Source organism: Dipodomys ordii, unplaced genomic scaffold (genome assembly GCF_000151885.1).
Source record: "Dipodomys ordii isolate 6190 unplaced genomic scaffold, Dord_2.0 Scaffold2, whole genome shotgun sequence".
Taxonomy (NCBI): domain Eukaryota; kingdom Metazoa; phylum Chordata; class Mammalia; order Rodentia; family Heteromyidae; genus Dipodomys; species Dipodomys ordii.
In genome coordinates, this window is record NW_012267218.1 from 15,896,414 (window position 1) to 15,923,797 (window position 27,384).

The window sequence follows — 27,384 nt, forward strand, 5'->3', positions numbered from 1 at the left end:
TGTTTCCAAGTTCTCACACAGATTATTATGTCAATCCAACATATCATGTCTTCTACAAAGTTGTATTTTACATTCAAAGTAAAAATCTTATAGAATTTTTTTTGGGGTCCAGTCGTGGGGCCTGAACTCTGGGCCTGGGCGCTGTCCCTCAGCACTTCAGCTCAAGGCTAGTGTTCTACCACTTGAGCCACAGTGCCACTTCCGGCTTTTTTCTTTTTGCTTATGTGGTGCTGAGGAATAGAACCCAGGGCCTCATGCATGCAAGGCAAGTGCTCTACCAGTGAGCCACCTTCCCAGCCCAAGAAATTTTTAAAAATATATAAAATGCTGCTACATTTAAATTATTGAGATATTGTTAAAATATTGATATCAAGAATTGTTAAAGTATTGTGTCTATTCTGATGGGACATTGAAATTCTATATGCCAGATATTACTTAGGTTAAAACCTATGTTCTTTTTATCTATCTAAATTAGACCAGAGAGACAGAGAAAAAATAGAGTGATATTTACAACCCTTAAAAAAGGTTATGTTTAGAGATTTTTCTCAGTCATACTTTTATGATATATTACAATATAAATTAAGCTGAAAATGTTCAAACTACAAACAACCTCTAAAAGAAGCTATGCTTTTGTGGCTACTGTTTGACTTTGATTTATGTGAAATTAAAATGGGTTAATTTGTTTTTAATTTTTTCTAGAATTATATATTATGGTGAAGATGATATATAATTTTTAATCTTTATAGTAGTAATCATAGGATGTCTCTACACTTGAAAGCAAAAGAAAAATAGTTTGACTCAAATGGTTTTTCAAAAAAAATATTTAAGTCAAACATAATCTTAGAAAAAGATGACCAGAACCAAAGTTTATTTCAATCAAATGCACTTTGCCTCTTGCAAATACATAACCTCATTCTAGTGTAAGATGTTTATGCCTGACAGAAGTAAAGAAATTTATCCAAGGACTAATCCTCCAAAGATGGATGACATTGTTCAGGCTCACAGGACTAGAATACAGAAGAATTGTGATTTCATCTCCCCTCACTCCACCCAATCAAGAATTTAAAGATTATATTTTAAGTACTATAAAATGAATGCCCTTATCTTTATAAGTATCTCATTTTAAGTTATTTTATTAACCCATTGTTGCTATTCATGAATATTTTACTTGTAGTGTCATGAAATTATTTACTATTAGAAAGTAATGCTACTTACTCAGGAGGCTGAGATCTGAAGATCATGTTTCAAAAGTAGTCAAGCAGGAAAATCCATAAGACCTTTATCACCAGTTAAACCCAAAACACTGGAGTAGATCTATGGCTCAAGTGGCAGGCCACTAACCTTGAGCACAAAAGTTCATGGAATTGCCCAGGCCCTAAGGTCAAACCATAGGACAAATAAATACATAAATAAAAATAAATGAAAGAAAAGAGAAAAAAGAAATTGTATATACAAATAATTTTATTTCCTTGAAAGGAAACCAGTGCAGACACACAGAACACAGAATTCTAATGTGCTTACTATGCTCATACAGTTGATGCTTAATACATTATTAAAGACAGCTCTAGGCAAAAGTTCTGCTCTAAAGAGCAGAAAGGCTATTTCATGGGCCAAAAATACTCAGTGCATAATAGGACCTTGTGTGTGAATATGCTCAATCAGAAGTTGACATAACATTTTTTAAATTGATATTTCTTCAACTGTGTGGTAAAGTCTGCTTAATAATGACATGCAGGAAAAAAATTATTCTGGAACTGTTTAATGTCTAAGCACTGATTTGTCAGTTTTCATTCGGAGCCTTTTAATTTGTGGCATCCAAGGAATTGTTTTATATAATAGTAAAGAAAATTTGAAAAAGAAAGCTGAATATGCCCTGCATTCCATGGAGTTTACTTATGTTATTTCAATAGATCTACAAAATAAATCTAGGAAATTTCATTAATATTTACTTTAAAATCTAGAAAAAATAGAGACACTATTTGAGGAGAGTATCAAGATTTTATGAACCTAGCCATAATATTTTTGGAGAACAAATTACAATATTTATCACCCAATTGACTTGAAGAAACAACCCTCAATATCATGTTATTACAAGAAGCAGTAAAAGATTACCTGACATTATAGAATTCCACATGATTGGACTAAAGACATCATATTATTGCTTATTTTTACATCTTAATATTCAATGTTGGTGCTTGCTATAGCTGTGTCTTAATTGTCTCTCTGTTTTAATAGTAATATAACTTCTACAATGTAATATAAGTAACATAGTGTTAATGAATTTAACAAGTTTGACTTCATAAGTTTTTTTAATCATTATTTAAATGTATAAACTTATTGACAATTCTTGTATATGTGTTTAAACATGTGTATTTATAATTTAGATTTATTGATCATAGATGGGTAGACAGACAGATATTTTATCATTAATTATTTAAATGTGCATGTTACAATGTATTAATTAGTGTTTAGCATTATTTTTTGTCGATGTTAAGTTTTTGAAAGTCCATAAAACTCTTCTCTACATTTACATACCAAAAAGCTTGTGTTGGGTTGTGTCTCAAATGGTAGAGTACCAGTCTTGAGCAAAAACCCTCAGAGCCAGCACCCACATCTTGAATTCAGGCCCCAGGACTGGCACAGTCTCTCTCTCTCTCTCTCTCTCTCTCTCTTTCTCTCTGTCTCTTTCTCTCTCACTATACACACACCATTAAAATATAACATTGTCTATACTTTAATATAATGTTCAAAGATTTAAATATACCCCAACTATGCAAACTAGATTTTGACTATTACCAAGTAATAAATCATGAGCAAATATAATTTTTAAACATACTACATATTTTTTACTTTCCCAGCACCTAATTTGAGCCAAGCACTGTTATTTCGTATTAAAGTGACATAAAATAAATATATCACAAATATTAAAAATGAACAGGAGAAAAGAGGAAGAAGAAAAACACAAAAAATTACATTTCCCATCTCCTAAGAAATTCCAGAAGATACAAATGTATTTTTTAAGCTACTTAAAGAGTTTATCAGTTTTCTTTTATAAAATTAAGAACTTGATGATCTGAAAACTAGGTGTGAAATTAATCATGACAAGTAAAAGTTTACTCAAAAGAAAATAAGCATATGAGCTGTTTAACAAAATTAATATTCATTATGATTACTATTTTGGCATGGGGTGCTGGGTGGAAGATGTATGGATTTGTTCTTTGTTATTTTCTCTATAGAAGATTATTTCATCTGTACCTAATGATATTTCTCACCCACCTAATTTTTCTAATGAGAACTATCAGTATAATATTTAATATAAGTACAAGGAGAAAACATTTTTCTGTTGCTCCTAGTTTTAGGAATAAAATAGTCAGATCCCTACCATTAAATATAAAGTTAGTTGAAGATTCATCATTGATGGCATAAGCTAATGGCTATTCCTAGTTTGCTTAGTGATTACATTATGAAAAGCTGCTGGAATTTCTCAAATAATCTTGATGACAATGTGTAATTTGGTGTCACCACTATTCTATATTTTGTTAATACTTTTATTGTGTCAATTAATTTTTGTGCACATACCAGTTTTATATTCCGTGAATAAATGACAGTGCAAAATGGTTAATAAACAGCTGAGCAATTAATATGCAAATAGTTGCAGTTTGCTACAAGACTTTTGAAAAATTTGACATTTATATTCATAAAATGTCTGTCAAGCAAAGTTAGATATTTAAAAAATTAAAATGGCATTTATTCACAGTGGAATATATGTAGTTTTATCTAGTAGTTTTCTAAGACTGGAGCCGTCCAGCTGCAGGAGCGGCCCAGTAGCTGAGCGGCAGAAGTCCAATAGTGGGAGAAGTCCAGTGGCAATAGTGACCCCGTGGCAGGAGCGACGTGTGCATGTTCATCTGAGACCCAAATTAGACCTTTCCAGTCCCCACTGCAGACCTGACCTAGCTCCCTCCACCTAGCTTGGGCTGAGCACGGGTACAGGCGTTTGCTGTCTCTAGGAGCCAGTGTGGGCTAGCCTACCAGTGTGAACTACGCCAAGCTAAGCGAGGGCTGCCACTAATCAGGCCCAAACAGGCCAAGCTGGGACACCACCTTGACAATGCCCAAATCACAAGGAAAGATGGTAAGATACATGAGCAATGGAGACAACAAACTAAATCTAATAGCCAACAACAATCCAGGGAAGAATTCCAGTGAGAATGAAGAAGAAATGGGAGACAAAAGAACCATTAGAAATGATGATAGAATTGGTTAATACAATAAAAAAGGAGACACAAAAACAATTTCAAGTGCACAAAGAAGAAGTGGTAGAAAACCAAGACTTCCAGAATGATAACAGAGAGAAAAATTGGCACCCTATACATTGCATTATAAGATGAAATAGACAATATGAGTACTGACCTTGGAACCATAGAATGTTCAATTTCCACAGAGCAAACCACAGTGCAGTTCATAGGTAATAGAATAAATTAAAGTATAGGATAAAACAGCCACATAAAATTAAAAGTCAAAAGTAGGGAAAGAAAAACCTCTCAGAACCTACTAAAGTGAAGTCCAGAAATTGATAGTCTCAGCTATCAAATCAAATCTATGCATAACAGGGATTGTTGAGGAGGAAGAATATAATAGTAAAGTCATCAAAAATCTATTTAGTAAAACAATAGCTGAGAACTTGCCCACTCTTAAGAGAGAAAATTTTACCTGCTAAACAGAAGAATACAGAGTACCCCAGATCAGTTCCAAGAAGCAACATTCCTAGACATACCCTAGTAAAAACATTAGCCATGATAGCAAGGAACTGATTTTAAATGCCACAGTATTAAAGAAGGAACTATATTACAATGGAAAGAAAAATCAGAATCACTGAAGACCTCTCCACATGTAACCTCAACACAAGGAGGGCCAGGAATGGTATAACACAAAGCACTGAAGTTCAGAAACGGCCAACCCATACTGATCTACTCAGAGAAGGTATTGTTTACATTAGATGGTGAAACCAAAGCTTTCCATGATGAACAAACATTAAAGGAACTCATGATCACTAAACCAGCATTACAAAGAATTCTAAAGGAAGGAACCAAAAGGAAACACATAGACAAAAATCACTAGAAGATAAATTTAGTAAACACAGGAAGAGGAAAAAATGAAATACAGCAAATCAAGAAAATGACATGAAACATGACACATCTCTAAACAATAACCATAAACATTAGTGGATTAAATTCTCCAATCAAAAGAACAGCAGGCTCGATAAAAAGATCCACCCAATATTTGTATTCTGTTTTGGGTTATTTTTTAATTGATTAAAGCTTCCACTAATTATATGGTTTGAATATATTACCTGTATGTTACATTTATTGAATATATATTAATCTCTGATCTTAGATAAAATAATTTTATACAGAAATTTGCACTAAAACATAACTTATATAAAGAACCATCAAGAACATCATAAAGGCCTTCAAGCTAATTTATCATAGAAAATGTCCATATAGTGAAAGAGAAAGTGGAGGAATAGGAGGAGGAGGAGGAGGTGGTGGTGGTGGAGGTGGGGGAGGGGGAAGAGAAGGGGGAGGAGGGGGAGAGGGAGGAGAAGGAAAACAAGAATCAAATTTAAAGAAGGATGTTGGAAATTTTATATTTTGCATAGATAGCTACAGAAATTTATTTTCCATCAATGTCTCTAAAATTGAATTGTTACAATCATTTATAAGGAATACTTTAATATGAGACAAAGCTGAAGAATGAACAATCTTTTAAGAATGGACAAAGCACACTTTATCATCAAAAATGAAAGTAAACATATATAATAGTTTTCTATATTAAACTGATTGCTGTAACATTTTGCTACAAATTTGGTGGCTTAGTGCAAAAATACAAACGTGTTATCTTATGGAATGGTCTTTTAAGCCTGAAATTGATCACACTGTGATAAAGTCAGTGTTGGTGGTGTTAATTCTTCCCTAAAAGCTCTAGGGGAAAACCAATCCCTTTGTCTTTTCCAGAACTGAGAATTTGTACAGGCTCTTTTTCCTGTAACCTTTGCCTCCATCTTCAAAGTCAGAAAAGGAAGCCAACCTGCATCTCACATAGTTGCCTTTCTAGGTCTCTGCATTCTTGTGTCTTCCTCCTTCCTTCTTCCTCCTTATTATTACATTAGATCCACATATATAACTGATCTCAGTAATCTAGGGTTAGGATCCAAATACCTTTCTAAAAGGGAAGGTAAGAGAAAGTGGCCACTATACTATACCTAAATGTATTAGGAGGAGTATTTCCTTAATACTGTCACTGAATGAATCTGATCTTCTTTTCCTGTCTTTCCTTACAAGAATCAAAATTTCAATACTCAAGACCCAAAACATAAAAGATTCAAAATTTTGTACTTGCTAGATTTAAAATTGCAATACTGCCATGAAAATTGATTCATGATTATCGTTTTATTGGTTATGAGAGAATTGCTCTTATTAACTCTGTGCTTAATAAAAGAATTTCTTCACAGATTGAGTTCTATCATCACAGGATCAAAAGAAATAATTATAACAAGCTATGAAATAATAATAATATGATCCTTCTGGGTCCCATGTTATGTGAAGTCACAGGCATTGTTAATTTGGTGGCATTTAACTTTTATTTACAAATCACCACATTAATTTAATCTAAAGCATTGGAAAATAACAGTTGCATAAGGTTTATAATGCAATCACCAAAGGCTGGTTATTGCCCCTTACAAAATAAATGGGATTGTGGGCTACCAATTACCATTCAATTACCAGTATACCTATTTCTTTGTCTTAGAAGCAGCACCATGCATTTTTAAAAGGTCTACTTAGTTAAGCAATATAACTCACTGAATAAGGTTTTTCCAAATAACTTGATGCCTGTCTCTTCAGAATGTAAAGCATGCATGTAGCAGCAATTATAAACAAAACAAACAATTAAATTCTGAGAACAGAAACAAACAGCAGACTGGAAGAGTTTATCAGGATAAAGTGTTTATAAGTTTGTTTACACAGATTTACACAGTAGAGAAACATCCTACCCTAAATAAAGTGCAGTGCCTGCTCTCCAGCCTTTCACAGATTAATATCTTCCAAAAATTTTACAGATTTGTGCTTCAAATTCCAAACAGACATTCGCTGGAGGTCAGAGTTGCAGGTCTCCAGGCACAGTTAGGTGTCTTGTGACTGTTTATGAGCCAACACCTTGAATTTGGAAAGGCTGCCTGGGCCTTTGTAGCACACTGTGAGTGCAAATAGGTTTCTTCAAACTTCTGCAGCAAACTGTGGCAAAAGTTGCTTGCAAATTCGTTTCTAATAAGACGGCTTAAGTGTGCTGCCACCTGGGTATTTCTGATTTAGCTTTACAAGCACTGGGAAGGACGCTGCATAAAGTATCGCATCATCCGCTAGCGATGGAGATGCAATCCCAAGAATTGTGAAAAGCAGGTTTCAGGCTAATGTCCTGGTAAAACAGAGACATAACCAGAGATGTGAAAGCCATGTGTATTGTCTCAAGATTGCTTTGATAACTGGTTTTGTGATTAACAAAGAGACAAGCAACCAGAATCCCTGGAGCATTCGTTCCGTGAATGTGTCTGCCTCTTCACTACTCTCGCAGGCACCATGATCGTTTTGTGAGCAGAACCTGTAATCATAAAACTCAACCAGGTTCTTGGCCACAGGAAGTCCCGCAGGACAGCAGTGCTAGAAGCACATGCTCACATAGGCCATCCTCCTGTTAATAACATAAATATTTTTCCAGGGGATCCCAAATTAAAAAAACACTAAGTAAGGGAAATGATAGAATTGACTGGTCCACAGCACATGAACCAAACAGATCAGGGGGGGGACGACTACTGTTTAGTTTCAGTAATGGTACACAAGTGGGGATTAGGGTCTAAACGAGCAGCTGTATACTAAAGATGTGTTAACAATCTTGGGATATTTTTCCACCACATCAACATATAGGATATTTGTCTCCATGATTGGAATGCTTCCACAAGTCCTTCAGGTAACTACCTTGAGTTTAAGACCTAGAGTGTCTAGCCCAAAGCAAATAGCCTCTCCCAAGTAAGGTCTATAGCAGCTGGGCTGGAATGGCAGAGGTGACCTAATACACACAGCAACATGGAGAGAGGAAGTCTTGATGTAACTATTACATGGTATTTTTCTTAATGTTCTAATTAAATGAAATGAAAAGTGGTTACCCTTAGTTGACAGAAATGACACAAATAGTCATACTTTCAACAAGCAGCTGTTAAGTGGAAGGTGTGGGAGAGGATTACATCAGGAAAAAGCAGCCACTTTTCCAATTAACTGAAGGAAAACACATCTCCTACAAAACTACTTCCAACTTTGGGCTGCCACACAAAATGAAATATTTGTTTCACCGCTGTGATGGTAGGTTTTTAAGATTCTAGCACGTTCATTCCCTAGGTAGTCCTTTCTTTCCTGATCTAAGACTCCACCTTTCTTTGTCTATGCTTATCACATCTATATTTGCATTTACACTCTCCAATTAGTGTGTTTATAATTACATAGTATAACATGAATAATACATAGTATGTACATATTATTGTATGTCCATGTGTGCTTTCTGAATGGCACATTTTTTTCTTAAGTTTTAACCAGTCTGTCAGAGACTTTATACTAGACAATACAGTGACCTCCTTAAATTATTCTAAGGAATTTAATAATACTTTTATTTGATAAATTATAGAATCTTGGCAGTATAAAAGATTTATTTTAATTATTAAAAAAGGAAAATAATGAATACTAATGAATGGCATGGTATAAAATGTTTAAACCACAGTTGTTGTACCCAGGTGAGTTTTATTTTAAAACAGAGATTAACCAAGAGCCATGACCATTAAAAGAGTAATTTAATCTTTATAATATTTACCTGTCTAATAGTTAATATTTCCCCATCTAATACTCAAATACTTAAAAGACATTTTAAACAGTTAAAAATGCCTTAAAGATGCCAGAAGAGTTCTGGGAAATTAGTACTGCTCCAGCAACAAAAGAAAACTCTGTTCATCTACTAGATCCTCAGATTCACTTAAGTTAGGTTGAGAGTTGAATGTAAACCTCATTTAATTTATCAATGCAGCCTAAGTATCAACAATAACATATACATATAAAAACAAACACTACAAAACATACATAATATAAATTAAGTATATACATATATATCCATCATATGTTCGGGATCTTGTTTAAAGTCTTTCTAACAGACTTGGCTACTAGAAAAGTTGCCCCTTGAAATATCATTTATGATTTGAAATTCCCTTGGTGACAGAAGTAATGATATTATACCTAGGAATGATAATCCATTTAACTACACTGAATTTATAGTTTTATTAAATAAGAATATTATTAGGTAAATCAAAACAAAATTGACTCCTGGACTAAGATATTACCTTTGAGAACAAGATATGCTTAGCTTCCCAAACCTAAAAGACATCAGTTTACATTAAATGTGAAATAATAAAACTTAATAAAATTCTTAAAAGTATTTGAGAAGATAGTAAATACACAAAAGAAATAAAAATTTAACAATGTATTAAGCATTTAATTTTATTAGTGATAAAATTAATGTAACATGGAGTAATAACAGGAAACATTTTTATAATTTAATTGGCAAACATAAAAAGATTTATGATAACAGCTTTCCTCACCCAGAATCTCGAATTACATTTTTATAACTGTTTGTTCATATTTCTCCATCTGTGTTCTTTCACTAGGTTATTTTATAATGGCAAGGAATTCATTCATTTCTTTCGTTGCTGATCTTTCATGCCTGGGGGAATGTGATCAAGGTCTTGATAGTTATGCCTTCAGTTTTGCTTACCTATAATGAAAATATTATTACCATTTACGAAGTTTGATCATTCAATAACACAAATTTTCCTACAGGTTTCTGAGGCTCTCTAGAGCAACTATTTCTATGGTGTGGCTCTCCATTACAGTCTTTTTAATTCTAGAACTTCAGTACTAGGATTCATACCCAGAATCACTGTGGTGTTTATTGTTTAAGTATAACAGATAAAAAACAAATCTGAAAGTAATGCTGTGCCATCTGTACAAGCAAAATTCAGTTTGTAGTAAATGGATAGCCAGATAATAATATATTATCAATTTCTAAGAAAATGAGCTGAATAATAAATCTACTAGATAGGTGCAAGTTCTTAAAATTTGGAAATACGGTTCTAAAAATAAACTCCTGGAGAAAATAAAGTCTAGGGTAAGTTTGTATATATTAATATAATATACAAGATATGTCAACCTATTATATGTTATACATAACATATAATTAATATATATAGTCCCTGCAAATTACATAAAATCATAATCATAAAAGCTATGAAAAATAATTATCTAACTGGTGGCTGAACTAAATGACATGTTTGTTTTCATAAAAACTATGTCATTGAAAAATATAGCCCATATTTTAAAATAGGACATAGAAAATTAAACAAAGATGCATTGTCTCAATGACATATATATGTATATTATATATACATTAAACAGGTATATATTAGAAGTTTGAGGACAGTTAATTAGAATTAATATCTTAAAAATAGTGCCTGCAAAGAAGAGAATTTTGAAATATTAACTAGTCATTAGTAGATATTGTACATAAATAAAGTGTGAATTGCTTCCCATAAAAAGCAATTATTAAGCCGGGCGCCGGTGGCTCATGCCTGTAATCCTAGCTACTCAGGAGGCTGAGATCTGAGGATTACAGTTCAAAGCCAGCCGTGGCAGGAAAGTCCGTGAGACTCTTACCTCCAATAAACCACTAGAAAACCAGAAGTGGTCCTGTGACTCAAGCAGTAGAGAGCCTTGAGCTGAAGAGCACAGGGACAGCACCCAAGACCAGAGTTCAAGCCCCACGACCAACACCCCCCCCCAAAAAAAAGCAATTATTTTCAGAGTTTTTTCTTTGTTGCATATGGTTTGAAGGGTTCAATTCATATGATGAATAACTTTTGCAGAAACTTACAAATGTACATATATTACTTATAATTTTTGCACGTAGCTCACAATATTCACATATGAACTGGTAAAGTTTGGTTTTATGAATAAGCACATCAAATAAAGAAGTCATGACCCATTAAAATACATATAACTCTGTGGTCAGGAAATGTAGACTTCTGTTCAGGTCTTCCACAAAAACATACTGAAAATGGTACAAATTACTGCTAATATGAGTAATATTTGATTAACCTTGGAAATGGATTAAATATAATGATGATGATGACGATGATACTTAAATGTTTCCTGAAAAAAATTTCAGAAATTGAAAGGTTTCCTAGCATAAGAGTCATTTACTTAATGGAAGTTTCTGGAAAGCATAAAAAGAAGAAAAACAAATATAAATCATGTAGCCTACTAATAATGCAATGGAGAATGTGTATAACATCGACAAATATGGAATATGCTACAACTTGTTAGGATAAAGAAGCTTTATTGTTCTTTTGTACATTAAGGGGATTATTGATTAAAAATAATGCACTGTATACTTCTAAAAGCTAGAAGGAATTTGAATATGTCTATCACAAAGAAATGAAAGGGTGGATACATTCTTATTTAAACATTATAGACATATAAATATCGAAACATTGAAATATCGCAGAATATCCTATTAGTAGGTCCAATTTTTGTCATCTTATACCTCAATGCAGAAATAAATTGAAGTTAGTAAATGAACTAATCCAACAACAAAAGATATATATGTCTTCATGATGAATATTTGTTCATTTGGAAGAAAATCTACTGTTTCTGGATAAATGTAATAAATTATACTCAATTTATTGAAAATCAACTAGTTGGAGTTCATAATATTTTTATATTCATAGATATATAATTTATACACAATTCGATGCAATATTATTGTTGTTTTTGTCAAACTGAAACTGGTTTCCAAATCATTAGCCTCAAAAGACTTAAATAATATAACAATTTGTGTTGGTAAGCAAACAAATTGGTATGTCTCTTAAAATGTACCATCATAAAATAAATTAGAAATTGGCATAAAAACCAAACTATAAATGGAAAAGTGTCAAGAATTTAGAACATTATCACCAATCTTTCTTTTTAGTGTTTTGCAATTGTTGTTATAAGCAGCAAGATAGTATTTCAGACATCTAACATAATAAAGGAACTGTAATTACTTTCATGAAAGAAAGGGGGACAAATCAGGGTCAGTAAGTAGAGAAGAATCTGGAAGAACTATGATATTTAAATACTAATTTTTATTTCAGGACTGGATGATCCATCTCTAAGAATAGATATGATAGTTTTTGTTTGACTGATTTTTATCATGGTATTTAAAGTATTGTGTAGGAGCAAAATAATCATAATATAGAAGTGGGAACATATATTAAGTAGAGGGGAACTTCATTGCAGAAGAGTTGATTTACACATTAGTTTTATTTCCTAGACTTCATTTATCATCTTCAAGCTGGATTTGTTGTTGTTGTTATAGGTTGTTGATAGTAACAGTACGAGATTTTGAACTTAAAGCCACATTCTTATTCAGTTGGTTATTTACAACTTAGTACTGTTCTTCTGGACAGATTCCTGGCTGGTTAATTTGGGGTTGGTATCTTAATGACGTGTTCTTCCTGGCCTGGATTTGAACCACAGTGCTCCAAAAAAAAGGACCATAAGTAGCTACAATTACAAGCATGAATTGCTGATTTGATTTGGAGATATGTTCTGTCTGTGAAAACATCTAAGACTATCAAAAATTAAAAAAAATAATCTACCATGGACAAGGTTCTCATATCTAAAATATACTGGAACTCAAAAAATTAAATCCCCCAACATCAAATACTCAAAGAAACAAATGTCCAATAAATAAGTGGTCTAAATACTTAAAGAGAAACTTATCTGAAGAGGAAAGAAGAATGGCCAATAGACACATGAAGTAATGCTCAACCTCTCTAGCCCATAAGAGGAATGCAAATCAAAACAACATTGAGATACCACCTCACCCCAGTTAGAATGGCTATAATCAAGAACTCTAATAACAAGAGATGCTGGAGGGGATGTGGGCACAAGGGAATCCTACTGCATTGTTGGTGGGAGTATAAACTTGTTCAACCACTTGGGAAAGTAGTATGGAGGTTCCTCAAAAGACTCCACATAGAGCTCCCAGCAATCCCAGTTTTGGGCATTTACCCAAATGATCACAAACAAGACCACACTAAAACTACCAGCACAACTATGTTTATTGCATCATTATTTACCATAGCTAACATATGGAACCAACACAGATGCCCCTCAGTAGATGAATGGATTGAGAAAATGTGGTATATATATACACAATGGAATTCTATGCCTCCATCAGAAAGAATGACATTGCCCCATTTGTTAGGAAATAGAAAGACTTGGAAAAAATTATATTAAGTGAAGTAAGCCAGGTGCAAAGAAACACAGGTCCCATGGTTTCCCTTATTTGTAATAACTAGCACATATCTGAGACAAGCAGAAAAGGTCAGATAAGATGATGTTAAGCGAAATGAACCCCAAAATAAGAACACAAGTGTTTTTCTTTCCTTGCTCTTGTTTCTGAGTATTTATAATGTACCATGTGATTTTTTTGTTGTTTTGTATTTCCCTCCCCGATGGTATAACCCCTGTTTTCACTATATTTCATGTTGGTATAATTTGGGGAGTGGAATAAAAAAAAACAAATTGTTTAAATAGAGATACAGATGGACCCATTGCAACAATGAAATGTACAAGACACTGTCAAGAAAGGAACTTTACAATTTAGGTGGGGGGGTTGGGGGGAAATAGTGGTGGAGATAGGAGGGAAGGGATGGTAGGGGAAAAACAAAGGAGGAGGCAACAATGCTTGATAAGAAATGTACTCATCACCTTGCTCATGTGATTATAACCCCTCTGTACAGTATTTTCACAATAAAAACCTTATTTAAAAAAATCTAGATTGTTTTGTATGTTAAAAGGTCATACTCTTCAGCCTGTGTTGAACTCAGTACATGAAATAACATTTATTCTGTCTAAAATACATTTTTGAGAATTGAAGGCATACTATATCAAAATTTATCATGATTGGGTAGAGCTGTATAAAAGGCTCATGTTTTTTAAACAAATTTTAAAAAATAATCAAACTTTGATCATCTCATTCAAATAAGTTCTCTTTCAGTTTGCAAGGCCTCATCTGTCTTCAGGAAATATTGATATTAAGAGTTTTATAAGCCAGTTTATTCTGCCCTCTGACTTTTTATTAAATAGCTACTATCATTGGGCCTCTAAAATCAAATCACTGTCATATATGATTTCTTTTCCATCCATTTACAACTATCATTTTTAATTCATTTTTAGATTGCACTTAATTGAGAATAAAATGCAGACCATGGCTATCACAAGGGGCACATTAATTTTAAAGTTCACATGTAGAAGATTTGCTTTTAATCACAGTGATTTTTCTTTTTCATCCCTCTTTGCATTAGGGATGGGCAAAGGGACATGAAGAAATACTGAGCCCATCAAATTTTTATTGATTAGGATGATGTGAACAATTAACTATCTTTCATTAATTATCTACACTGCTTACTCAGTACCTAGAAATGTGATCATTTAAATGTAGTATTTGATTGCAAAGGATATTTTAAAAGTTATGATATTTACATTATTGTAGGCATGTACAATTATCATAATTCATGTCTCATAAATTAATCAGATACTCTTAGTGTAAGATGAATAAAAGCAATGAGATATTTAAATTTAGGCAATGGAAGGGGATTTGCTGTAACCTGAAAAAGTTTAAATTAAACACAGTTCTAATCTATTCACTTCAATTGCGATAAAATCTATCAGTAGTTTCCCAAAGCTCCTATAATCAAGACAAGGATCTTCAAAGGTACAAGTTTCAGCAGATTCTACATCCATACTCTCTCATATCACACTCCTAAATACAATAAAAAGCTCATTAATCTTCTTGAATATGTATAGTGTATAATTTTATAAGTTTGAAGGTAAAAGGTACTATGTGCTACATATCTGTCATCTATCTTTCTACTCTCTCTCTCTCTCTCTCTCTCTCTCTGTCTCTCCCCTCCCCCCCAACAGTGTCTGTTTATCTATCTTTCTACCCCTCTCCAATTCTTTGTTGGTTTTACTGGGATTTCAAATCAGGGTTTCATCCTTACTTAGCTTACTTGATCAGCTGGTGTTCTTACCCCACTTTATACTTGCCTCAATCCCTGCTTTTTTGCTGGTTATTTTGAAGATGGAATTTTATAAACTTTTCTGCTAGGCTGACTTTTAACCATAATTTTCTAGATCTCCCAATACTTAATAACAAGAATTTGAGTTGTGATGCACAGACAGAAAGTTCTATGTGTGAATATCTTTAAACATATTTAAACACTAAAGAAAACCACAATAAATGTTTTAGGGCCAAGAGACACAAATGCATAAATAAGCAAACAGACCTGTTTCATTGACAAGATCTGATGAATCTCAGAATAGTTGCTCATATATGTAATCCTAGTAACTCAGAAGACTGAGATCAGGAGGATTACAGTTTGAGTCAAGCCCTATGGGTGGGTTTGGATCTTGAAAGATCTTATCACAATTAGTGTGGTAGCATATGCCTGTCATTTCAGTTATAGCCAGAGCATAAACAGGATGATTGTGATCCAAGCTGGCTGGGCAAAATGCAAGACCCTATCTCAAAAACAACTAGAGCTAAATGAGCTGGAGACATGGTTCAAGTAGTAAGCACCTGCCTACACAAAATTAAGCACTAAGTTCAAATAATTTCAAATACCATCAAAAATATAAATATATAAATAAATCAAATACCTTGTAGTATCTGAATACTTTTTCCTGTCACATTTATTATGTCTTTAAAATTAGGTTTCAAGAAAATCAGTGGTGATGAATCTGTCACTGCACATCACAGTTTAATCTTTAAATAGACAAATAAATAAGTGGGCTAACTATGTTCTATCATTAAGCAAAAACAAAGGATTAGGTTGCTTCATATCTATATCTTTTGTTGTAAAATTGCAAGTTTGATTGTTGGAGCATTCATTGGTCATTCTCAGAAACCTCCTACATTCCATCTCTTTCCTCAAATACTCATGACACATTAGTCAGTGACTCAGTGGATTATTATGGTTCATAAAGCAGCAGTATTTTGCAGAAAAATGGAAGTTTATTATGAAACTTACCCCTAATAATACCAACTCTAAGCTCTTCAAAGAAATGAGCCTTTCTGCCTAGACTTAAGTGCACTGTGTATAACTTTCATTAGTGTGATTTTTTTCTTTTGTATTCAGATTCAGCAAGTCATTTGAGGAATAATATTAAGTATACTAAGTTCAAATAGGCAAACAAAATCCTTACACTCTTTAAAAATTATAAAAATAAAGGATGTTCCTTCCACTGCTGTACCAACAAGCTGGAGTCAGTGTTAGTTCAAGCGTTGAAATTAATTAGGAACTATATTTTTTCTTCCCTAATGCTAAGCTCCACTATTGCTAGCACATAGTTTTTCTCCTCCAGAAGAAGAAATGACACTTCTTTCTTCAGGCAGAATTTCTTGATTCCGGGCAAGGAGAAGGACAAGGGCGTCAGGGACACGTGCCATCTATGCCTTTTTTTAAAAATAGAATATTCACAGATCTCTTCCCTGGACGCTTGGGCTTACAACTCATCAGCCACAACAGAGAGACATATCCACCTTTGAACGAAAAGAATTCTAGGAAGCGAAAAGTTTTGAATTTTCAATCTGCATAGAAGACGAAGACAGACAAGGCCAAAGTAACATTTTATATGTAACCAACAGTGTGGAATACCATATATGTAATGATAGTAAATTCGTCCTAAAATTAAGGCTATATGAGAGGTATATATAGTTATAAATTGGTACAACTTAAATGCACAAAACACCAGGAAAATATCCAAGTTTCACACTTGAATAACCAAGCTGGAAATCAAGCCCAAGCTGTCAGTTGACTGTAAATGTTTTATAAAAGACTGCATACAAATTAGTGCAATGAATGCAGTTCTGAAAAAATATATTAAGTGATTTTTCTTGCATTTCTACACATACACACGGAGATTCAATATGTACAGTATGTACATTGTGTTTATGCATGTATGTATGTGATTTGTGTGGAAGGGAGGGAAAGAGAGAATTCTGCTACCAGGTAAAGTTTTTTCACATGATATTTAGTATTTTAAATTAGATCCATTCAAGAATGGACCTGGGACATTTGGGACTATTGTAAGTTCTTCCTTTAATTCATGCAAGTAGGATCTTATAGAAACTCTTTCTTGATTCACTGATTTTGACCTATCAGCAGATTAACTAAGGATGATGGAAGGGATGGCGCTGATCGAGATGCACTTTACATATATCCTACCGTATGGAATTGTAGCCCATTTGTGCAACCAGATAATAATGTAAAAAACACCACAGGGAGATCTTAAAATATGATTATTCTAGCTTAGAGGTATAGAAGAAACTGATTTTAAGAAACACATGCATTATGTTGAAAACGAACTTTACAACTTTTTTCGGGGGGTGGGTGGGAGGATTGGGTGGGGGGTGTAGGGAGGATAGGAAGGGATGGGAAGGGGAAACAAAGGAGGAGGCTACAATGCTTGATAAGAAATGTACTCATTATCTTGCCCATGTAATTGTAACCCCTTTGTACAGTATTTTCACAATAAAAAAGAAACACATGCATTAAACTCTTTTTGCTCTCTATACAAATGAAAACTTCTAAGTAATTCCTGTAGTGAGTAGAAAATTATTGTTCATGTGTTCTTATTTCATAATATCTTCACATATTTTCCATATTTGTATTGTTATTATTTAAACTAAAATTGGTCTTCTTTACTGCAGAGGCCATATTTAATTGCATAATTTCCATAACCGTAGCTAGTGCATGATGAAGGTCTTCATAAAAATTTGGAGAGGTAAAATGGAGGGAAGACAGAAAGAGGGATACAGACAAGAAGAAAAGAAGTGGGAGAAGGTAGGAGAGAGTGAACTATTAGACACCACACAATAATTTTTAAATAACAAGGATCAAATAGACAAGTAAACAATTTTAGAATGTATGTGGCATCAATGAGAGAAGAGACTGGTACTTACATCCCTTTTTACTATATTGTCAGACTCTCACAACTAAGCTAGAAATTTAATTCTCAAAACAGGTTACTGAAAATAGCTAATGATATGGTTTAAAATCATGTCTGAATATTAAGATGCAAAGTTCCTAATTATGTTTGTTAACTAGACAACAACACTATGTCAGTTACATGACTATTTACTACAAAGACTTCAAATTACTCAGTGTTTTTTTCCCAATTCAAAATTGGCAAAATCTTCAGTGTCAAACAGTAATGATAAACCTCAAAATGACAAACATACCTAAAATAGCTATAATCCCTACTACATATCTGAGAGAGAGATAAAAAAGTTTTGCTTTTGTTGTTTTGATGTCTTTCTTGGGGCTTGAACTCAGAGCCTGGGCACTGCCCTTAAGCTTTTTTTGCTCAGAGCTACGGTTCTACCACTTGAACCAACAGCTCCACTGCTGGCTTTTTGATGGTTAATTAGAGATGAGAGTCTCAGAGACTTTCCTGCCTTAACTGATTTCCTTTAGTGATTCTCAGATCTCAGCCTGCTGAAGTAGCTACGACTACAGGCATGAGTCACCATCACCCAGCTGACAGAAGAGATTTTAAAACATGTTTTATGTTCGATAAAAGATTATGATAATTTCACTGTTTTATAATATATTTTGTAGGCAAATGCATTAAACTTGTTACATTGTACAGAAAGTACTTTCGTATACCAATTTTGAAAGTCTGTGCTGATAGTACCTGCCCTCCTAAATATGCAAAATATACAAAAATACATTTTTCATGACCTTACAAAATATTTTTGACAATGTTAAAGCAAGTCAATGACTTTGCTCCTAAGGATTATGCAAATATTTTCATTCTATTTTTCATTTCCTTCTAGAATGATCTGAAAATACGGATTTCATACTATCAAAGATTGAAATATATTTTTACTCTAAGATAAAATTTAAATCCTTCCCTTGGGATATACATATTTTCTGCACTATCTCCATCAAATTCACTTGCCTCTCAATTTTCTTTTGTGCAAACTCATAGATCAAATGGATTTTCCCACTCAGTTTTGTATTTATTTTTATGTTTTCTGTCAGTATTACTATATTTATGCTTTAGCCCTGAAGAAGCATGCTCTGGGCTACTTTCAGAACAGGAATCTGTGCATACTCAGTTTCATTCACAGATCTAGAACAGATACTTGGCTGAAATAATCATAATCTTGTTAATGATTTAAAGATTATGATTTAGAAGTTTTGAGCTTTACTTCACAGCATATAATGAGATTTTTTCTTTAAAATATGTATAAATGCTCATGCACAAATATATTTTAAAATAAAGTTTCTATAACTGTAGTCTTCATTATCATTCTAGCTTAATCAAACATGATAACAGACTGCATAATAGATTGATAACTGATAAATGATAATGGTAGAATTTACTATTTATGAACATTTTTATCTTACTTGGAACTATCTTCATCTTATTTTTAAAATAGGACTATTTACAGTTTTATGGGCTATTTTTAACTCTATTTTATTTTGTTCTCTTGGAATGTCACCTTCTAATAGATTCTTTCTAGGTTTTACCTCCTGTTTTTATTAGATATTCTATATTTTTCCTTACTATACCCATTTATCTCAAATAGTTCTACTGTCCTTTATTTTCCTTCTAAATATATTTCTGTGTTTGAGACATTTTCAGTTTGCTAATAAAGTGTAAATCATACATACTTTTACTGTTCTTTCATTTTTGTGTAGATATAACTTCTTTTCACTATGAAATCCAACTGTGTGTCTCAGATTTACCAACATATTTTGTCATGGTTCAGATTACTTCACAAAAACATTTACACTAGTCCCATAAGTTAAATAAGCTTACTGGTTGAACTGCCCACAAAGCTTTGCTAGCCATTCAAATACATAATGTAAGATGGTACTTCTCTCAGATATTTAAACCATGCTTAAAATATACTTTTTTACATTGTTGGGTTTTTTTTTACTACTTTCACTAAGAATTCATTTTTAATACATTATCTTTTCTTCTTTAAAGTAGAATGAAAGATACAAGGTTGCATTTGAAGAACTTTCATACTATAATATGCAGATTTTCACATTGAGATTTCTTAAACATGTGTACTAAAATATTAGGGCAAAGCCTCCCATTTATTTGCTGGCTGTTGTGAAACCAATCACTATATTAGAAATTCACCTCCTTTTCCTCATTGTTTGTGCATAATACACAAACAATATCTTGACTCAAGAGAAGATTTATATTTCTTCATCAATTCAAAGACACAATTTTCCCCTTTAACCTAACATCTCTATAATTGGTGTGTCTTAACAATTGATGACATGGCCATAATTTCACAGGCTAAAGTTGGGGTTATTTTTCACTCCTTTTCTTAATGATACAGAGATTAATGGCACATCTGAGAGCTTCTAAAATCTAATGTAACAGGAAGCCATCATGGAATGGGAATGTTATAGCAGAAGGAGAAAATAATATTTAGATTAATAATGTGATCAAGATCTTCTTGACCACACAGTTTTGCTACTTCCTTCATAATGTCAGCTTGTGCTGATTCCAGTACCTTGGTCTGATGTAGACAAAAATAGAAAAATAAAATATTTTATTCATTTATAAAAGTGCCTTGTTGACCATCCTGTAGAAATGACTGTCTATTTATAAATGACCCCTTTGTCCATCCTAAGGAAATGACTGTCCTCAAGGCTTTGTCTAACATGTTGCCCAATCAGTCAGTCAGTAGTCAGGTTTTGTTTTGTTTTTTTTTTGTTTTTTCTTTTTTTGATTCATTTAAATTCACAGCACCATTTCTCAGAGTTGAGCACAGACTTTGTTTCAGTTATGGAACATGACTTTGTATCACTTAAACAATTCCTCCAATCACATTTATTTTATTTTTTTTTCTTCATTCATTATTAGTTTAATGCTGGTTCTGCAAACGTAAAGCCTTTCCTTTTGGTTCAAGCCTAGTTCTATTACTTAGCCACAGCTCCCCTTCCTGCATTTTCCTGATTACAGATAGGTGCTTCATGCTTAAAACTGTGATCCTCAGGTACCAATCTCCTACGTGACTAGGATTACAGGTGTGTGCTACCAGTGCCTGACTCATACATGTTGAAATATATTCTACCACATGAAACATTTTCTACATATAGCATTCATGGTACAATATGGTCCTCATTTGTTTCTTCTATTAGAGTTCTAACATCCTCATCTTGAAAACAGGAGATAATTCTTAATGTGTCTGATGAATTGCTTATTCTTAGACTATTTATCTGCAATTTTTATGCACACTACTTACCAGATTATTAATGACTTCAAATCATGTCCAGATAATATACAAAATGACATGGATGCAATGATAAATTTTATGTTGCTAGGTTGAGCAATTTTACTCAAATTTTCCCTTTGCACTAAGAGTTACACACAGAAAAAATTTTAATATCCAAATAGATTTTTAAATTGAAAATTATTTGTTAAAGTATATATGCAAATTTAGTTTAAAAATAATTTTACGGAAGTAGCGCTGTAACTCAAGTGGTAGAGCGCTCGCCTTGAGCTGAAGAGCTGAGGGACAGCGCCCAGGCCCAGAATTCAAGCCCCATGACCGACCAAAAAAAAAATAATAATAATTTTTACATGCATACAAAAACATAAAATTACACATTTGTGTCTTATTATATGTATGATCTTTTAGGTATATTTCACATACCTACATCATAATTTGAAATAGCACCAGATAAAGTTTCATTCATGTATACCTTGAAAACAAGTAACTAAAGCTATCTCTTCAAATATCTATCATTTTTTATGGTTAAACTTTAAATATTTTTTCACTTTAAAATCTACAGCACAAAATTATTATCTTAGTCAACTCACCATGAGATGGCAAAGGACTTCTTAATCTTATCTAAATATAAGTGATTATCCATTGAGCAATCCATTTTTATTTCCTACTATTATTATTTTTATTATTTTGTCAGTCCTGGGGCCTGAACTCTGGGCCTGGGCACTGTCCCTCAGCTCTTCAGCTCAAGGCTAGCGCTCTACCACTTGAGCTATGCACCACTTCCAGTTTTCTGGTGGTTTGTTGGAGATAAGAGTTTCACGGACTTTCCTGCCTGGGCTAGCTTTGAACCACGATCCTCAGATCTCAGCCTGGTGAGTAACTAGGATTACAGGCATGAGCCACTGGCACCCAACTTCCTACTATTATCTTTATATATTAGTGCTACACCTAGCATGTTGGCTGCATGCATATTAAGTACACTTATAAATTCATTTATCTATTAATAATTAATTTTAAATAATTGATCAATTCCCTATATATTAACCTTATCTCTTACATAAATAACTGGAATCCTTGTATTTTCATTTAATTCATGGTCTTAAGGTTTTGGATATAAGAAACTCTGGTATAGTGATGAATAGTGATGGAAATCCAATATGTAATTATTTTTTTCCTGATTTATAAAGGTATTATTTATAAAGATTTAGTGTCAGGTATGATGTTTGCTGTATGAGTTGATAGATGCCCTTTAAAGGTTTTAGAAGGTCTCCTTTGTAGGAAAACTCCATGTCTTCTAGGCACAGGACAAAACTTCCTAAACAAAAATCCAAAATCACAGCAAATCAGAGAAAGACTGGATAAATGAGATTGTATCCAACTGAAGAGATTCTGCATAGCAAAGGCCATAGGAAGATAAATAGAAAACCCACAAAATGGGAGAAATTCTTCACTAGCTATACATCAGACAAGGGCCTCATATCTAAAATATACTTAGAGTTCAAAAACTTCCCCCTTCCCCAAATAAAACCTCATAAACTCAACAATTCATTCCACAAATAGGCTAAAGAGTTAGACTACTCAGGGGAAGAAAAGGAATGATCTATAGACACATGAAGTGTTGAACATCTCTATACACAAAAGAAATGCAAATAAAAGCAGCATTGCGAATCCACTTCACTCCAATTAGAATGACCATTATCAGGAAAACTAACAATAAGAAAGGCTGGTGGGGATGTGGCCAAAATGGAGCCCTATTACACTTATGGGGAATGTGAACTTGTTCAACCACTCCAGAAAGCACTATGAAAGTTCCTTAAAGGACTAACCATAAAACCGTTAAAAATCATAAGAAATGTATTTTTGAACACTCAATAGCTTTAACTTTATTTTGAATTGTGATATCTGCCACAATATATCTGTTGTCAAGGTTGTTTAATTTTGATTGTTTTTTTTCTTTTTTGTTTTTTTTCATAAAGCATTTCTGCCTCGTGTTCATAGTAAGATTCCATTGAATACAGGTAATGAATTAGAAATTGTCTGCATAAAATGATACCCATTTGTATTTCACATAGCCAGAATAAATATTTTATAAAAATATGCATGAAAGTGTTTTAAAACATTTTGTTGATCATCTGAATATCACCATTCTATTTTGTTTCAGTATGATTTTTACCTCCTTGAGTACCTCATCTAAATGAGATGATATAATATGTACCTTTTCATGAGTGTAACATTAACATAGAGTCCTGAAAAACCTTCCTTACTTGTTATCTATTATCTACTTTCTTATAAAGCATTTTCTTATTTCAGTGTAATAAATACTTCCACTATTACTGATTCAAATCTTGAATGACTCATCTATTGTCTTGAAAACAAACCTGAATTTTTAACAGTGTCCCCTACATATTAATAAAAGCTATTTCTAGGCTATTTCTAGCATCCATCTGCCTATTACTATCATAGTTTTTCATAATTAGTTTGTTAGGAATTAATTCTATTGGCTTTCCCAATTACATAATTATGTCCTATGAAAGTAGAGGTGATTGAATACATTATTTTATTTTTGTATAATTTAAATCATTTTCTATTGACTATTTCAGGAAGCATACCTTAAAAATTACTGAGTTTTTCTGGAGTTTATATTTTTTTCAAATTTTGCTGCTGGGTTTGTACGAATCTACATTTATTTCTATGAAATACTCTTTTGGCTCTTCAGCTATTTTGGATGTATATATAACTATCTGCAATTACATCAATGATGTAACTAGCAACTACTGATTTACATAATGTACTCATCATAGGCTAATAGTCATGTTCTTTGTGTAATGTATTTATGCCCCTGTGATGAACCCATGAAAATAATGAAATGCTTTAAAGTTCATAGTGAGAGATCATATTAATAAATTTCTTAATGATATTAATTCATGCAAATAAATACGTATTAATAAATACATTTTGTTCATTTTATAAATCATCTTTGGTTAAATTTCATCTAAATAGTATTATGTGTATTACTTTTGTGATGTCTAGAATATCACTTTAAATAATTTGTGTCAATAGTCACAAATTTTGTGAGTGAATTTTTATGGGGCACAATCTTCCCCCAAAATTTGATTTTTGAAACTCTGTGGATTTATTGAAGCAATTTAGGAGAATATCAAGATGGCCAATTTAATCTAATTTCATTTTTCTCTTTAAGGAAAATTATTTTTAGTTCATATTAAATAATTAAAATTTTTCAGACAATACTATTTCACAGATTATGAAATCATATTGATTCTACAGTTGACAGGAAATCAGTTTATAAATGGATCTTATTTTCATTTTAAAAATGGGAAAATGGATGAGTAATTTCAAGTGTCCAGTTGGTTAATTAGTGACAGTAAATTCCAGCCTAATCCTCTTGAAATAAACATTCTCTACAATATTTTGTTGACATTCTCCTCCAGTGATAAAGATTGGGAAGACTAAATTATCCACCATCCTAGTTAAAGTCTTTCTTTTATAATAATGAAACCTACAATTAGGGAATAAATTATTCTGTTGAACTGAAGCACTAACTTAACAGGAATGGAGAAAAAAAAATGTTTCCCTATTGTCCTGGTAGTATAAATCAACAAGTAGTAGTGAATGCATACATGATGTTTTTGTTTCCTGTGCAATATTTTATTACTGTGTTTTAATATATGCTACAGTGTGTATTTGGGATGGCCTATAAAGGCCCACTTGTAAGCTTGGTCATCAGTGTGGTGCCACTTTCCTGGAGAGCTGACTAGTGCAACATGTTAATTTCCAAGGTGACATTAGTTGAATGTAGGGGGAAACGTAAAGAACAATAGCATCTAGGATAACTTAAATACCGATATTTTTCATTACAAAAAGTAAGCCAAACAAGCTAAGCTGGTAATTACTGCTACTCTAAGGTTGAGGCAGAATAGTTTATAAGCTTGGCGCTAGTGTAGACCTGGCTGAGGTGGTAGAACACTTTCTAAGCATGGATGAGTTCCTAGGTTACATTTCTAATAAGACACACACACACACACACACACACACACACACACACACAAATAAGTAAATAAATAAATAACTGCTTAACCAAATCTAATTTATCCTATATTTGCCTAATAAATAGGCAAGTCAGTTTAAAAACTTATAGATTTGTGATCCTTAAAAATATTGAATATTAATGATAGAAATTACTAAATTAATAGTAGTCTCCTCATAAAGTCCTTACATTGTCTGAACAAGATTTAGTATGGTTTTAAGACTCCTATGAACATAATAAATAGCTACAATAAGCAATGTCATTATAGCAATAAAAGAAACTTTCAAAAAATTGGAAAAAGAAAGCAACAGCTGTGGATGAACAAAAGCTCCCTCTTGCCTCCTTCTATGCATTTATTATCAACGGCAAAATGGAACGCAGAATAATTAGGACTCATTTTAAATTTTGGATAGAGAATAGGAAAAGTGTACTCTTCCTGCTCTAATTAACAGGCAACACAGATTCCTAACATTGTGACAGGGGAATGTGCTTATAGAAACTGACAAAGGTTAATTCGAGAGTGAGTCCTGTCACACCTCCTTCTGGATTATCTAGTAACCTCACCACTCTGTTTGCTTTCTCAATTGTCTCCTGAATCTCTGCTTCTATTTACTTTCCCTGACATTCTTTCTCACAAGTGGAGCTGATTAGTTACTGTTGTGATTTTCTGACTTGCACTCTGTGGAGGCTGGGGGAGCAGTAAGAGGTGCATAATGAATAGATGTGTTGTCATTACTGAAATTACAGAATTAAATGTAATGCATAGTTTATGCAAAAAGAATGCAATCAGTTGAACCACTCAAGAGAAGATGAAAAAGAAGAAAAAAATGAGTAGTGGATAGTTATGAAGTCAATCTAAATTACAATACCTTTTGTATAACAGAACACACACTTTTCCCTTGCTTGTTTGATCTTATTTTTTTTATCTTAAAGTGTTAATAACACCCTCACTATCAAATGGATGTGTCACCAACCATAATAATCTCCAGGAAGAAATCTATAAGACTAATGAGTTTCCCAAATTGTCTTCAATGCCTATAGGGGTGAATGAATCGGTAAACTGAAGAGTGAACTACTGGTGGTATAGGATTATATATGTTAAAAGAACCATGATCTTTATTCAATACACACTTTTCATGTGCACAAATGAAATGGTTTCATGAAGCCTAACAGAAATTGAAGCCAATTAGAGTTATTTATAGTCAAGTTAGTATTAATAACTTTTATTTTTGGTTTTAATATAGAACTGAAATATTATTATTGCTAATATAGAACTTGAAATATTAAACACAAGGTAAACCTTAATCGCCTGTTTCTTTTATTGATAAGATTTCTTTAGCCAAGACAATTTAGAAGATGTCTTTCTCATCCTTATCAGACTTGAAGAGACAAGATTGAAGAAACATTTTCTAATTTTATCTTGTATAATTTATTATATTAGTGACTTCTTACATTTGTACTTCTAATACTATATAGTATTAGGATAGAATAGCTTAGGATAGGATAGTATTAGTGTGCTATATAGACAGGTGTTTATAACTTCACAGAGGACTAATTGTGTCAAAATATAATCTATACTATTAGTCAAGATTTTTCACTTTTTCAAAAATTTTCATTTTTAATAACCACTTTCACCTCACTTTGTAAACCTGTTGCAGCTGATTTGGGTTCAGATTTAGGATCCTACAATTGTGAAATGAGTTGGTCTCCATGGAGAGACATTTCAAAAAACGACAACCTTATTTCTTTTTTTTTTTAATTTTATTTTATTTTATTTGTGAACATACTGCACAGAGGGGTTACAATTGCATGGGCAGGATAATGCGTACATTTCTTACCAAGCATTGCAGCCTCCTCCTTTTTTTACCCTT